This window comes from Amblyomma mixtum, chromosome 8 (assembly GCF_055824585.1).
Source record: "Amblyomma mixtum isolate Tamu chromosome 8, ASM5582458v1, whole genome shotgun sequence".
Lineage (NCBI taxonomy): Eukaryota > Metazoa > Arthropoda > Arachnida > Ixodida > Ixodidae > Amblyomma > Amblyomma mixtum.
The window spans coordinates 86,214,555-86,231,025 of NC_143019.1; the positions used below are offsets into that span (position 1 = coordinate 86,214,555).

General features: G+C 47.8%; 5 non-coding genes across 5 annotated transcripts; all 5 read right to left on the reverse strand.

The window, feature by feature from the left end:
• Positions 1 to 3,925: 3,925 nt before the first annotated feature.
• TRNAR-UCG (transfer RNA arginine (anticodon UCG)) lies at positions 3,926 to 3,998 on the reverse strand. Its single transcript has one exon. It is a non-coding gene; the product is annotated as a tRNA-Arg (tRNA).
• Positions 3,999 to 4,220: 222 nt separating this feature from the next.
• On the reverse strand, positions 4,221 to 4,293 carry TRNAR-UCG (transfer RNA arginine (anticodon UCG)). The gene has a single exon. It is a non-coding gene; the product is annotated as a tRNA-Arg (tRNA).
• A 5,176-nt stretch (positions 4,294 to 9,469) lies between these two features.
• Positions 9,470 to 9,542, reverse strand: TRNAR-UCG (transfer RNA arginine (anticodon UCG)). The gene has a single exon. It is a non-coding gene; the product is annotated as a tRNA-Arg (tRNA).
• A 307-nt stretch (positions 9,543 to 9,849) lies between these two features.
• TRNAR-UCG (transfer RNA arginine (anticodon UCG)) lies at positions 9,850 to 9,922 on the reverse strand. The gene has a single exon. It is a non-coding gene; the product is annotated as a tRNA-Arg (tRNA).
• A 1,111-nt stretch (positions 9,923 to 11,033) lies between these two features.
• On the reverse strand, positions 11,034 to 11,106 carry TRNAR-UCG (transfer RNA arginine (anticodon UCG)). Its single transcript has one exon. It is a non-coding gene; the product is annotated as a tRNA-Arg (tRNA).
• Positions 11,107 to 16,471: the final 5,365 nt, after the last annotated feature.

The following is a 16,471-nucleotide window of genomic DNA, read 5'->3' on the forward strand; positions in this document are numbered from 1 at the left end:
CTTTTTAACATGTCAACTGACATATTTCAAGAACTTACTTCCACTCCTATATTTCTAAACTTAACAGCTGCTAAATTTGTTGCGGTGATTTTCTGCGAGCCTTTTGCTACCTGATGATTGTTTTATTTGGTTTGGTTTATGGGGTTTAACTAGCTAAAGCGACTCAGGCTGATAGGGAAGCTACGAGGCTATGAGGGACGACCACCTGGGGTTCACTAACGTGCACTGACATCGCATAGTATACGGAGCTCAGCATTTCGCCGCCATCGAAATGCGACCGGCGCGGCCGGGATCGCACCCACGTCTTTCTGGTCAGCAGCCCAGTGCCATAACCACTGTGTCACCACGGCGGCCAGAAGAGAGGCCTGTACTACGTGGGTGCAGCAGGTGCAACCTAGGTGGGCATCTGCACCATTGCGGTGGTGAAAGGGGGAAAGGAGGTGAACGGGCTCTCGGTAAACACCAGTGACGCGTTAATCTTGGAGGAAGTGGGGATTGCACTTCCGCCACGCACTACGACGCAGCGTACATAATGTCGTTGTCGCAGCAGGCTTGCCGAAATAACCTACTGGGTATGATGGCGCCATTCACCCATATTTGAGAGCAATTCGGATAAGGTGATTAGCAAAAAAGAGATAGTATGGGTGCCCGGTCACCAGAGGGTTGAGGCGTCGCCTCCGCGATCGAAGCGCGCTTTGGCGCGCCGCCGGAGCAGATCACGACGGCCGCGGTGGGGGGGAATGAGGCCGCTCAAGTGGCTGCCAGAGCAATCCTTCCCACGGGATCCACTGAATCCCCAAGTTCTGCAGCGGCCGTCATAGCAATCCCGCTAATCTCTTGCACGGATATTAGAAACCATTTACGCCTCATAGGAGGGTGCTCCCGGAGCCCGCCAAGAGTCTCGATAGAACCGAGGAGTGCCATCTTAGCCGGCTCCAAACTGGGTCTTGAAATCCGCCATACCCGACATTCACCGGCAGGGACAAATTCTGCGGGCAGTATGCTTACATATGCCACATGGTGTGGGCCTGCCAGTACAATACGCATATAACCGTTATAAGTCAGCCGACTAGGGAAGGCTGCGAGGTGGCCCTATCCAGCTCGGACCGGGATGCCCAGCAGGCCCTGGTTCAGAGAGCACGGACAACGGCGGCGTCCAGTGGCACCCCGGAATAGGGACTACCACCCAGTGCAACGACCTTTTCACCTCCCTTTCGGAAATGTGTACAGTGCTATAATAAATATTTTATCTTCCTCCTCCCTGGAGTGACTTCCACGTCCACGAACTCTCTGCTAGTTGGGTACAAAACGACTGAATTTAATGTAAAAGACGTCATATCGAAGCCTGTAAGGCGCTGTAACAACATCATCATTCTGAAGAAAATGGCTCTCCGCAGCCTACTTACACAACAAGTGAATGTTCGGTATATCACATCTTGTACAAGGCAAAAGAAGCTTACAAGGAGTGCCGCCAATTCTCGTGATCATAAAGGAAGTTTCGAACACCGCCCACAGGCAGATCATTAATGACACTTTTCTGGGTATCTACAAGACGAGTCTCTGAGTATTACATGTCCTTGGCAGTCACTGCAAACAGCTGCTCTAAACCCACCAGAAGCCCGCGATCGGGAGAAAACGACGCTGCTTACTTGGCTCGAGTGTGCTTTTCCAGGTCGATCACGCAAGGCCACAAACACCTCGTGCAACTACGAATATAATTGTTTTGGAGTGTGTTCTGAACCGAACGTAACCATTCAATCTAGCGCCTAAGATTACCGGTATAACATTTTATGGCGCCTTAAGTGGGCGCTCGGTAGAATAAGATTTAGCAAGAACGATGAGGTGTTAAAAGCAGTGAGGGTAAGGCTGCAGGCTTATTCCTCCCCAGTTTTTTTTTTCTTCCAGTAACAGGCATCTTTGGAGCGGTGGCATACTTGCGTTGAAGGCACTGGGTACCGTGTGAAACAAAATTCACAAATTTTTTTTCCAAGTGTTCATTTTGTTTTGCGATAAGAAAAACCTAAGATAATTTTTTGAGCACGTGTTATATCTGTTCAAATTCATGCGTATACTGACATCGGGTACGAAAAAGAAAAGGTGGAAAATCAGAAAAAAAGTGCATTCATTGCATTATACTTAGTTTAGTAATGTATAACGGGCTACGATTGAAGAGGCAAAGCAGGAAACAGGAAACCAAAAGATAAGTTCAGTTTTCTGTATAAAGATTGCTGGTTAAGGTGCAGCTAATAAACTAATTCCCCGTGACATTGTGACCATGGCTAATGATAACGAAGTATAAACCTCATTCGAGATCATTCAGGAAGACTCTTTTGAGCTAGTGGACGTAATCGAGTTGAAGGTGCTGATGATCGCATTCAGGATAAAATATTCACTATACATGCCTACAGCCAAGGTCTTCTTTGGGTCATCGAACCCTGATTCACCCGGATTCATGGTTATGCCGCATACGCATAGGGGGTCAAAGGGTAATACCGAGGTCTTCTATTGCCACTATTCCCAGGGATATCAAGCATGAATAAACCTTTGTTCTTGTTTTCCCCAGTGTAATCCAAACGGACCAAGAGGACAATGCTCGCCACCACTAGGCTGCTCTTGCTACCGCGTAAGGAACCGACCACGCAGGGGAATGTGTCTGCTGAATGGTGCTGTGCTACCACTGGGATTTGACCCCGTGGGATGAAGCTAATGTTCTTGGTGGTACTTGAAAGCTTTTAATAGACCACAAATTTCTTGTAATTAATCTGCTGACCGTAATTCAAGACTGCTAATAAAGAACAGCCGGCAGAAACAGTTGCCTGTACCATGGTTCACATATCTTCCTCAGTGGCACTAAATTGTGTTGACCTTCTCTAAATAGAAAGAAAATTGATTTCGAATGAAGGATGCAAAATTGATGTATACAGTGTGGGACTTTTAGCACAATATTCTGCACCGCAAAACTACCTTCAACCACTCCAGGCAGTGCAGCACTCTCTTTCCAGAATTTTCCAGCTCACATGTGCTCCATACACATCAGATTACCCCAAAAATGATATCTAAACATAAGTGGTAGATCTTACTTTAAAACAGTTTCGTAACCAATGTTAGAACACCGAATATGCACTTGTCTACTGCCTTCCTTTGGAAGCTTGTGCAGTTGAATGGGATAACTCGTTTGATGAAGCTGACAAGTCGGTTCGCCGGAGCATTTTAGGCTACAATTTTTCACAATGCGTTTTGCGAGAACCTGTGCTCCGTTTTATGCAGTTTTTTCACGGTCTCCTATCCTTAACTGCACATGTACACACACACACATCAAAGTGCGTACGAAAGGTAGACACCATTCTTTCAGTCGTTTCTTGGCTTTCAATTTTGTTTCCTGGATTGCAGCTACGTGAAGGTCGTTCTCAAGAAGAAGCCGACTTAGCTGACATTGCCGCCTTCTCGCTTCGAGGCCTCTAACGTTTAAAGTGGCTACACGTAGCACTTCACGTAGGTTAGCTGCCATATCGAAAACAAAGGACGCCTTATTATGTGGTACCTACATTCGCGACACACATATCTCACCCCCCCCCCCCCCCCTCCCCACGCCACGAAGAAAGCTCAGCAGCAAAACAAATCCTAAGGAGGCGGTTTACCCGCCTGCCGCGAGTCGGCCGGTACGTTTGGCCGCGGCTTCAAACTCGAACGCCTCATACCTGACGGATTCACCCTCCATTCGCTTCACAAAGTATAAAAGCTGCGCAATTTCGTAGTCTTCATTGCAAAGGAAAACACGGGAAAGAACGTGCCCCGTTCATCCCACGCGGCCAGTTCAAAGCTCTTCTCGACCTCAGTGGTCCCTGCGCTGTGTCGAGAAAAGTGCGCGTCGTTTATCTCGATGAGCGCAGGCCCCGTGACCACTGTCTAAAAATAAAAACAAACACGTCCACGACAGGACTCGAACCTGCAATCTTCTGATCCGAAGTCAGACGCCTTATCCATTAGGCCACGCGGACGGATTCGCCCTCCACTCGCTTCACAAAGTATAAAAGCTGCGCAATTTCGTAGTCTTCATTGCAAAGGAAAACACGGGAAAGAACGTGCCCCGTTCATTCCACGCGGCCCGTTCAAAGCTCTTCTCGACCTCAGTGGTCCCTTCGCTGTGTCGAGAAAAGTGCGCGTTGTTCATCTCGATCAGCGGAGGCCCCGTGACCACTGTCTAAAAATAAAAACAAACACGTCCGCGACAGGACTCGAACCTGCAATCTTCTGATCCGAAGTCAGACGCCTTATCCATTAGGCCACGCGGACTTTTTTTTTCTTTATTTCCGGATACTTACACAGTACAAAATCGTACACGGAAAAATTAAGCGAACTCACATCCAAAAGTTCACGTGGAAGTGATAGTAATAAGGAAGCTGCCATCCTTAGGTGGGATGACGTTGTCGTTTTATAATTACCTCAAATGGATCAAGGGCTCTAAACTTGGAAGCCATTCTGGAACTGTACACTTCAATTCGTGCATTTCAACAAAGGCATGCATACTTTCACGAAAGTAGAGCCTTGCAGGGCGAGCATCGGGGTCTAAATGGTACCCAGCCATCCGGGACCGCCAGAGGCTTTGCAGACCGATTAACATGACGGTATCAAAAGGTATGGCGTCTTCGTTATCTGTTGATAGGAACCTGATGCTATGTGTATCTAACGGTAAGTCTTTTTTAAGGGTTCTTTGCAGCACGTAACAAAAATAAACCCCCTCCCAACAGTGTAGAAAAACATGATCTGTTGTCTCAGGCTGTTTGCATATTAAACAAAGCGACCCCCATGGCAGAAAAAAAACCCTGTCTTCAAGAAATGTTTTTACCGACAACGTTACAGTATGCAGCTTAAAGAAAAACGTTTTTACTCCTGGGGAAACTGGCATCCTTTTGACCCGCTTCAATACATCTTGACCCGGATAGCCGTTGTACAAGGCTCTGTACACAGGAACGGAGAAAAAGTCATCGCACACATCCTTATACAATTTTTTCCTATTGACAGAACACAAATATTGAATCGAAAAACGAGTTGTCAAAATTCTGACGCTGTTTACGACTTCTCTTAAAAAACCAAAAGGGCGCCCTGGCATACTTTCTGTGGCAACAACAAAATTTGGCAACGCCCGCACGAGCCTTACTTGGCAAAAAGTGCGCAGAAATGGATCATTTACGTCGCGGAAGAAAATGAATCTGTTTACCAGCTGTCGGGCGAATAAGTGTGCTAGCCCAAGGCCCCCGTCTTTGACACCCCGAAACAAGTTATGCCGTCTACACCGTTCCCAATTCGACGCCCAAACAAAAGCGGCAAATACCCGATGCAGCCTCTGAATGTTTAACCTGGAAGAGTGAAGCGTTTGCATTACATACCACAACTTGGCAACAAAAAACAGATTACACACCGTTGCGCGTGCAAAGATAGACAGCGGCACACCGCTCCATTTGTCAGCCTTCTCACCGATTTCTTGGGCTTGATCGCGCCAAAATGGCTCACTGTCTTCATAGCATTCTAGAGGCACACCCAAGTACTTAACCGGTGTTGTGGCCCAAGTCACGTTGGCAAACGTGTAAGGCGTCGATGGCCACTCTCCGTGCCAAAACCCTACACACTTTCCCCAATTCACCGGACTTCCAGTGGTCGTGCTGAAATCTTTCACGGCTTCGACTGCCACGCTAACGCTCTCTCTGTTCGTACAGAAGACGGATACGTCATCAGCATACGCCAAAAGCTAGACCTCCGTCATGTGGACTTGGAAGCCCTGTACAGATTCATTCTCAAGGATTGACAAGCACAAAGTTTCAATATAAATGTAGAACAGAAGCGGGCTGAGGGGGCAACCCCGACGCACCGAACGTCGCACGTTCACGGGTGCACCAAGTTCCTTGTTGACAATTAATCTTGTAGTGCAGTTTCGGTACGCCAAGGCTACGCCCTCGCTGATAACAGAACCCACATTAATGTAATCTAGAACTGCAAACAAGGCATCATGTGAAACACAATCAAACCCTTTTTCAAGGTCGAGTTGCAGAACCGCAACGCTACCGCATGCTGCATCACAACACTCCAGTACGCATCTCGCCTTATGTATGTTCGTAGCAATGGCCCTTCCCTTGATCCCGCAAGTCCGGTGAGGCCCAACAATTTCCTTAATGACGGTCTGTAATCTGGCTGCTAGTACTTTCATTAGTATCTTGTAATCAACATTTGTTAGGGCTATTGGCCTGTATGACCTCACCAATTTCAATTTCTCAGTTTGTTCTGTTTTAGGGATTAGTACAGTATGTGACGACGCAAAAGAAGGCGGCAACAAGTTAAGATCGTAGCCTTCGTTAAATACTGCAGCTAACAATGGCGACAACACTTTTTTAAATGCTTTATACAAAGCCGCGCTCAAGCCATCAGGCCCTGGCGACTTCCCTGGATTAATATTATCAATGGCACGCTCAACTTCATGTTCGGAAATCGGCAGCTCCAACCTTTCTGTTGTGTCAGCATCTAGTCGTGGCAAGGAAGAAAGAAACACGCGCTTAAACCTGTCCATGTTCATGTCGCGAAATGCAAACAGTTGCTGATAGTATTCGTAAAACGCACGTGCAATGCCGTCTTTATCTGTCACGAGGTTGCCGTTCCACTCTATTTCTTCTATGTCGTTTCGACGAACATGCGCTTTCTCGAGACCGAGAGCCCGTTTAGTGGGCGTCTCGCCTGCTGCGCATCTTTCGGCCCTCGCGCGAACGAGCGCTCCTCGATATCGATCTGCATCTAATAACTCAATTTTCTTTTTCAGTTTTCTGATATCGTCATTATAGACCCCTGGCTCTCTGCACTCGTGCGCTATTAACTGATTTAGTGTCGCCCTTAAACAAGCTTCTTCTCGCTTTTCGTCATGTCGAATACAACTGCCTCTTTCTATAGCTTTCATCTTAATTTCTTGTTTGCACCATTCCCACTGCTCTCCAATGGTGGTGCAAGGCCGTTGTTCTATCTCTTTAAGCTTCCCTGCAGTTATTTCAACTAAAGCTTCATCTTCTAAGAGTTTGGAGTTTAGCTTCCACAGTCCCCACACAAATTTTTTCCTTTGGTTTCTAGGGCCGATTGTACATTTCACAAGGCAGTGATCCGAAAAAGACACTGGCATAACGACATAATTTTGACATTTCGGAATCGCATCCAACGATAAATAAATACGGTCGAGCCGGGCATGACTAGAACCTTGTAAATGCGTGTATTTCACGCTACGCGCTCCCTCCAAACACTCCGCTACATCATCTAGAGCAAATTCGCCAACTAGCTGCGACAAAACATCCGTGCTTGCGTCTCTAAAGGCGCGGCTACTTGTCTTATCTCGAGCACTTAAGACAATTGAAATCGCCCATAACGACGAGTTGTCGCCCACTATTTAGACCTCGCTGGATGCTCACGAAAAAATTTAACCTTTCATCAGCCGCATTCGGTGCATAAACACAAAGAACGCGCCATTCGCTGTTATGAAAAACGAAGTCACAAACAATAAAGCGACCTTGCATACATGAAATCACTTCTTGCACTGTCAGTCCTGGCAACTTCTTAACGAACAGAAGGCACCCGGCCGATGTGCCAACCGCGTGACTAACAGCCACATCGTACCTCGACGTGAAACGCTGCACCATACTCCCCGTGTCCTCTTCCCCTTCTATTTTGGTTTCCTGAACCGCCAACACGTCCACGTCCTGATCCGTTAAAATACGGTATACTTGACTTTGCTTTCTTTTCGATGCAAACCCACGGACGTTAAGCGTTGCTACGCTCAGTGACTGTTGCATCGCCATTTTCATACTTTAGAAGGACGCTGGGAGCATGGTGCTTACCTTTCGCGCCTAGCACGTCGCTAGACGCTTCCAGAAGTCCCGCCGCCATCGTATTTATGGGGCTGGACGTGCTGCGAGAGCGGCTTTTCGGCTGCCCTCCGGCCCGTCGCGACATTAGGTTGCGGTCTGAACGAAGGTCGTCGTCCCTGCACAGTTTTCGCTGGTGGTTCCTCGGCGTTGCCAGGGAGCTGCTTATCCGCTCCGTCCCCGGCGTCGGCGTGCGGGCGCTTCGGCGCACTGCCAGCGCTCGTTGACCGGCCGCCGTTCTCCGCATTGGTGTTCTCATCCGCCGATGCCGCCGGAGCACTTGTCCCTTGAAGGGGCGCTTTCTCGCTCACAGGCACCTCCGAAACAACGGATGGCAGTACCTGTTTCTTGTCCACGCCCTCGCCCGCCTCTTTTTCAGTGGTCGTCGGAGTTGTCACGCTGGGGGCCACCACAGAGCTTTCCCCACCATCGGTCCCCTTGGCTGCTTCCTCAGCCTCGACGACGTCCATAACGTCTTCCGGTGTCTCCTCTCTAAGCGCTGGCACCGTTGCGGCAGCGTATGTGCGGACACACTCATCTTCCGAATGTCTTTAGTGTCGGCAGCGTGAGCAGCGAGGTATCTTGCAGTCACGTCGGACATGTCCGCTTCCCTGACAACGCAAGCACTGCATGGGCCGCCCAGGCACGACCACAAGGGCAAGCTCGCCGGCGACTCTTATCTGGTGGGGGAGGTCGTCCGCCTTCATTCCAGGCTTCAGCTTGAGCAGAACTATCCTTGTGGTGGAGCCCTTTTCTTTCACTCCTTGCACTCGCCAACGCTCACGGGTTACCTCCGTCACGTTCCCGAAGGCCGCAAACGCAGTCCGGATATCTTCGTCGGCGACGCCGTGCAGCATCCAGTGTAGCCGCAGTTACAGCACGTGGTCCTCGGGGTCGAATATAAGACACCGGCGACCTTTAACTGGAAGGTCATTGAAAGCCGACAATCGCTTCGTTGCTTCAGCGCTGTTGAGTGTCACCGCCCAAACATGGTTGATTTGTTACGCCCCCAACGCCACTACATCGGGGAGCGCACCCGCTTGGGCGTCACGAAAGTCTTCGACCTTGTAAGGCCGCGCTCGCACGTCGCCGTGCAAAAACACCGTGTTGAGAACAACACGTCCTGTTGACAGAGTCGGCAAAATAATCTCGTAATCCTTATCGGCTTCAATGTCGGACCTGTTTCCGCGGCCACCAAGGGCCGCTATCGCCGCTCCACCGGAGCTCATGATTCTGCGACCATTCACTGGCGTGGCCGGAAATAGAATGAAGGCCACGCGCACGGATTCAGCCTCCATTCGCTTCACAAAGTATAAAAGGTGCGCAATTTTGTAGTCTTCATTGCAAAGGAAAACACTGGAAATAACGTGCAAAAGGGTTGAAAATTGGGCGAGTTGCCACACCCCTGTCCCTGTGGTGCCACACCAGTATGAAATAACGTGCCCCGTTCATCCCACGCGGCCCATTCAAAGCTCTTCTCGACCTCAGTGGTCCCTTCGCTGTGTCGAGAAAAGTTCGCGTTGTTCACCTCGATCAGCGGAGGCCCCGTGACCACTGTCTAAAAATAAAAACAAACACGTCCGCGACAGGACTCGAACCTGCAATCTTCTGATCCGAAGTCAGACGCCTTATCCATTAGGCCACGCGGACTTTTTTTTTTCTTCAACATGGTATTTATTACAGTGATGTAATGTTCTATATACATGAACTATATACAAGCCATTATGAAAACAGCGTATTCACCCTCCAATCGCTTCACAAAGTATAAAAGCTGCGCAATTTCGTAGTCTTCATTGCAAAGGAAAACACGGGAAAGAACGTGCCCCGTTCATCCCACGCGGCCCGTTCAAAGCTCTTCTCGACCTCAGTGGTCCCTGCGCTGTGTCCAGAAAAGTGCGCGCTGTTCATCTCGATCAGCGCAGGCCCCGTGACCACTGTCTAAAAATAAAAACAAACACGTCCGCGACAGGACTCGAACCTGCAATCTTCTGATCCGAAGTCAGACGCCTTATCCATTAGGCCACGCGGACTTCCTTTTTTTTTCCTTTCATGGTATTTATTTACATGGTTTTGTATACAAAGCATATATATACATATGTGTGTGTGTATATACACACACAAAAACAACTATTTACAGAGCACCTAGGTAGGCGCTACGTGGCAGAAACATAATAGTAACATATTATAACTAAAAGGCCGGTAAAGATATACAGCGCATCAGGAGAGGAAACCAATCCGGTACAAAGTCCGATTTTTTGTAAATGTCCGTTACCTGCAGCAACATTCGGCTAAAGTGAATTCTGGGCGAAACAACAGGTTCAACGTTGCGATCTTGCATGCGCGTTTTCCAAAGACTATGAAGGCCAATCAGAAGAATCATATCATAAGGATTCGAGTCAGGTTGGGAAACAACAAGGTAGCGCACACTGTAGGAATTTAGGAGGAAATCTTTCTGTAACGTCCTTTGCAACACATCCCAAAACAAAATCGCGTCTTTGCAGTCTATAAAACAATGTTCAATTGTTTCAGGCACATTGCACAAGCGACAGTTTACAGAAGACACAAAAATGTTTTTCCTATCTAGCCACGTCTTGACAGATAGAGTTTCAGTGTGTAATTTATAGAAAAATGTTAGTTTATGCCTCCGTGCGTTTTTTGACAGTTGGGTTTTCAAATGAGTACTTATATTCTGTTTCGCGCAAAAATCTGTATAGGGATTTGATATCCATGCTCTTCCCGCCCCCACTGTATCGTTCCGTCTACGTTGGGCTCATGGGTCATGAAGTTTTAAAGCGAGTGCGTAAAATGCCAATTTCTCCTTGCGCCACGCGGACTTCCTTATTTCTTCAACATGGTATTTATTACAGTGATGTAATGTTCTATGTACATGAACTATATACAAGCCATTATGAAAACAGCGTATTCACCCTCTATTCGCTTAACAAACTATAAAAGCTGCGCAATTTCATAGTCTTCATTGCAAAGGAAAACACGGGAAAGAACGTGCCCCGTTCATCCCACGCGGCCCGTTCAAAGCTCTTCTCGACCTCAGTGGTCCCTGCGCTGTTTCGAGAAAAGTGCGCGCTGTTCATCTCGATCAGCGCAGGCCCCGTGACCACTATCTAAAAATAAAAACAAACACGTCCGCGACAGGACTCGAACCTGCAATCTTCTTATCCGAAGTCAGACGCCTTATCCATTGGGCCACGCGGACGGTTTTTTTTTCTTTATTTCCTTTTTCACAAGTACACACAATATTCACAAGTTGAAAACGCTTGCGAGCTTTCGGCGAGCGTGGACATTTAAAACCGTTTCATATTGACAAGGTCATCTAACACAGGCAACCACTCTGGTGGTTCAGTCCGCACTTTGAAAGCCTCACGAAGAAATACAACATTTTCCTTGAAGTATTCTCTGGCAGGTTGGGGAGTTACGTCTGCGTGGTGCACTGCCATTCTTGTTTTCCGTATGCTTTGAAGACATAGTACCATAATCATATCGTACTGCACCCCTTCGTGGTTTGAGGTCGGGAGGAAGCGGATGTCATATGGCGTTACCGGCAAATCTTTTCTCAAAGTGCGCTGCAATATGTCCCATAAGAATGTTGCATCTTCACAATCAAGAAAAATATGGTCAATAGTTTCTGGTTGCCTGCACGGTAAGCAGTCTATCGTCCATGGCACAAAGATACCCTTCTGCTCCAGCCATGGTTTTACGGGGAGAGTTCCGGTGTGCAAATGAAAGAAAAAAGTTGTCGCAGTAGGCCGCATTGGCATCCGCTTCACTCTTTTCAGTACACCTTTGCCAGCCCCTGCTGAGCAAAAGGTGCGATACAGTGGTTCTGGCATACATACATCAACAACAGCTTTTACAATTGCTTTCGAGCCATGCTGCTCAGATACTCTAATGAAAAACGCGCGGCGAGGAACTGGAAAGACCAGACCACTTCTCGTAGGAAGCCTCGCACGCTCGGTCCACTGACTTGGGCAGAAGACACTGTGAACCCTGGCATCAAGTTACAAAGTCGCGTTTGGATCACAGTACGAAGGAAACCGTTCCTTTGGTCTCGCACAAAGAGAAATCTACAAACTACCTGTTTTAAAAACAAGTGTGCCAAGCCCAGTCCGCCGCTCTTCACTGAGCGAAATAAATTTGTACGGCTCGTACGCTCCCATGTTGATCCCCATATATACACTGCAAGCACTCTATGCAGCCTTTGAATGCTTGCTCTCGTCGCACACAATGCCTGGAGGACGTACCAGATCTTCGCTACCAGAAAGATATTGCACACAGTAGACCTTGCGAATATAGAAAGGTTTCGCCCTCCAAACTTCGTAGATTTTTCCTTTATTAGTTCTCCTTCCTTTCTCCAATAGTCATTTGTGTCTTTGTAGTGGTTTAAAGGTATTCCTAGATATTTCGTTGGAACGAATGTCCACTGCATGTTTTCGAAGACTGAAGGAGGAGTGTCCCACTCTCCATGCCAAAAGCCCAAGGATTTGTCTCAATTGATAACGCTGCCTGTCACTTTGCAAAAATTAGTCGCAACGCTGACAGCTTTACTGATACTTGCTTGGTCAGAACAGAAAACCGCAATGTCGTCAGCGTACGAGAGCAGTTTAACCTCACTTGTGCTCAACTGAAAACCTTTTATTGCACTGGACGATATGATTTTCAAACAGAAAGGCTCCAGGTAGAGCGCGAACAGCAATGGAGATAAAGGACATCCTTGCCTGACAGAGGTCTTGATCTGAAAACTGACAGTTAATGTTTTATTAATTATAATACTGCTAAAAATATCTGCGTAACACATTTCTACACCTTCCAGCAGGACTGTACCGACGTTAATGTGTTCTAAAATGCTGGAAAAGACATTATGCGCAACTCTATCGAAGGCCTTCTCCAGATCTAGTTGCAACATCGCTACCTTCCCGCATAAGGCATCGCAGCACTCTAGGACGGTTCTAGCTACGTGTATGCTCGTTAGAATGGATCTTCCTTTAATACCACAAGTCTGGTGCGGTCCCACAAGCTCAGCTATAACACTTTGAAGCCTTCCGCCTAAAATTCTTGCAAATACCTTATATTCCGTGTTCGTTAGGCTTATTGGTCGATATGATCGCACTGACAACAACGTAGCCTGGTCATCTGTTTTGGGGATCAACACAATGTGGCTTTGCCTAAAAGAAGGCGGTAATTTCTTAACTCTGTATGCTTCTTTGAAAACGTTATAAAGAACTACTGCTATATCCGTTTTAAAAGCTTTGTAAAATTCTGAGCCAAAGCCATCAGGCCCTGGCGAATTCCCTGCACTTAATTCATCAATCGCCCACTCTATTTCTGAAACGCTAATGGGCACTTCAAGATTTGTTTTTTCCTTTTCTTCAAGCTTTGGCGTGAGCCTAAGGAAATCTCTTTCAAACCCTTCTAGTATCTGTGGTTCGTGGCCAAGCAATTCTTGATAATAGTCGACAAAAGCGCGGCGTATCAGTTCTTGGTCTTGCACAACTTCATCTCTGTATCTTATCGCTTTTATTACATTGCGCGACGCGTAGTCTGGGCGTCCGCTTCGGCTGCGGGAGGTGGTTGGTTCGAAACCCACCGCCGGACACCCACCGGTAAAATGGGTACAAGCCACCCCTAGCCCGGCGCCCGGTTTCTTCAGGGGTGTGCATTGGAGGAGGTTCCGCTAACCCCGCTGCGCCCTTTCGGGGGCAAAACAAGTTTCGAACACAAAGTGGAGAGTTGACGGGGTCAACGGAGTGTCGAGAACTCGACGAAGTGAGTTCGCTCTAACGTGAGCTCAGTGGCACAGCTCCACAGCAAAAGCAGCGCAGTCAGCATTGAAAAAACCGAAGCGTGGCCTTGTGGTAGAGCATCCGCCTCGCATTCGGGAGGTGCTGGGTTCGATCCCCAGTGCCGCCGGGTACCCACCGGTTTCTTTAATGGGTACAAGATTTCCCCTGGCCTCGTGCTCGGCTCTTCTAGGGTGAAATGCTTGGGAAAAGGGTCTTAGACCGAACAGTTGCCTTGACGGATGAGTGATGAGTTCCCCCGCCAAGCAACCATAAGTCCGCCTCGTGCGGCATAAGCCCAATTTGTGGCCCTTTTTTTTTCACTTCTCCCAAACGTACACCCCTAAAGGAAGCCGAGCGCCAGGCCGGGGGACGCTTGTACCCTTTTGACCGGTGGGTGCCCGGCGGTGGGTTGGTTTCGAACCACCCACCTCCCGCAGCCGAGACGGGCGCTCAAACCACTAGGCCACGACTTTTTTTTTTCTTTATTTCCGGTATTCACATATACGTACAAAACAAACCGCAATCACCCACTAAGTTAAAAACGACCGCACACCTTGTGCGGACGTACTTAAAAGTCCTTCATCGACAATAACGGTTCCAAACGTGACAGCCATTCTGGGACACATTCCTGCAACTTTTGCTCCTCAAAAAAGTTTCTGATGCTTTCTCTAAAATACAGTCGTGCAGGTCTTACATCAGGATCAGCGTGCCGAACCGCCATTCTGCATTTCCAAATACTATGCAGGCACATTAACATAATCAAGTCAAAAGGGGTTCCGTCATCACTTTCTATTGGTAAGTAACGAATTCCATAGGCGTCAAGTGGAAACTCTTTTTTGATGGTACGCTGGAGCACATCCCAGAGGAACACAGCATCCCAACACTGCAGGAACACATGCTCAATTGTTTCTTCTTTTCTGCATATTATACAATGTGTACCCCATGGAACAAAAAAACCCCTTTCGACCATCCACGGTTTTACAGTGAGAGTTCCCGTATGGAGTTTAAAAAAGAAAGACTTTACACCAGCTGGGATTGACATTGCTTTCACGCGCTTTAAAACGTTCTTCCCAAGGCCTGCTCTGTAAAGAGACCGATATAGCGCTACGGGCAGAACCACATCGCAGAGATCTTTATAGAGCTTTTTCCCATTGACTTCGCTCAGATATTCAAGTGAAAAACGTGTTGACAGAAACCTGCACGAAATCACGACTTCACGCAGAAAGCCATGGACACCGCCAGCCAAACTCCCGACGGGCACAACCATATTAGGCAGCTGCATCCCCAAGCGAAGTTGACAGATAGTACGTAAGAAAGGATGGTTCACATCCCTGAAGAAAAAGAAGCGATTGACCACTTGTCTCAAAAACAAATGCGCCAAACCAAGTCCTCCATTCCGAACTCGCAAAAACAAATTAGTGCGGCTTGTTCTCTCCCAAGATGATGTCCAAATGAAAACGGCGAACACGCGATGAAATTTTTGTATGTTTACCCTTGAGCAATGCAAGACTTGGAGGGTGTACCAAATTTTGCTAACTAAAAAAATGTTACAAATTGTGGCTTTCGCAAACATCGACCAATTCCACCCATTCCACTTATTTGTTCTATCTCGAAGATTGTCCACTTCTCTCCTCCAGTACGATTCATTATCCTTGTAGCAGTCGAGGGGCACACCCAAGTATTTGACTGGAGTTCTAACGAAGGTCATGTTGCCAAAAGTGGCTGGAGTCGTCGGCCAATCCCCGTGCCAGAATCCCAGGCACTTAGACCAGTTTACAGCGCTACCACTAACAGTACAAAACCTTTTTACACATTGGACAGCATGCGCGACACTCTCAGTGTCAGCGCAGAACATCGCTACATCATCTGCGTAAGCCAAGAGACGGACTTCCGCTTCCTGCAGTTTGAAACCACGTACACAATCACTCTTTATGACACTTAAACAAAGGGGTTCAATGTACAAGCAAAACAACAGCGGCGAGAGGGGGCAACCTTGGCGCACCGAGCGCTGGACTTGGATGCGCTCTCCCACCACCTTGTTGATAATTAGCCGCGTTGAGCAATCCCGGTACGCCATGGAAACCCCGTCTCTTATAATTCTACCGACATTTACATAATCTAAAACACTCAACAGAACATCATGAGGCACCCTATCAAACGCTTTCTCCAAATCTATTTGGAGCATTGCTACATGCGTACCCATTGCGTCGCAACACTCGAGTATACTTCGCGCTATGTGTATATTTGTTGAAATCGTCCGGCCTTTAATTCCGCATGTTTGATGCGGCCCCACTAACTCGTGAATAACTGTCTGCAGCCTCTTAGCCAATACCTTCATCATTATCTTGTAGTCACAATTCGTGAGGCAAATGGGTCGGTAAGACGTCACTCTGCGCAGTACAACTGGGTCTTCTGACTTCGGTATGAGGACCGTGTGGGAAGACGAGAAAGAAGGGGGTAGTACATTTCTATCGAATGCCTCGTTGTACACGTCCGCCAACACTGGAGAAAGAGCACCTTTTAAACATTTGTAAAAGGCTGAAGTCAGACCATCTGGTCCTGGAGATTTCCCAGGATGCATGCTTTCGATAGCGCTTCGCACTTCTTCGGCTGAAATAGGTGCCTCTATTATATCTCTCGTTGTGTCCTCTAACCTTGGCATCAATGACAGGAAATCGTTGTTGAAACGATCTATGTCGACTGAAAAATTGGCAAAAAAAGCGCGGTAGTGCTCGTAGAAGGCGCGTTCGATGTCTTCCGCCGTATCGCTAACTTTTCCAT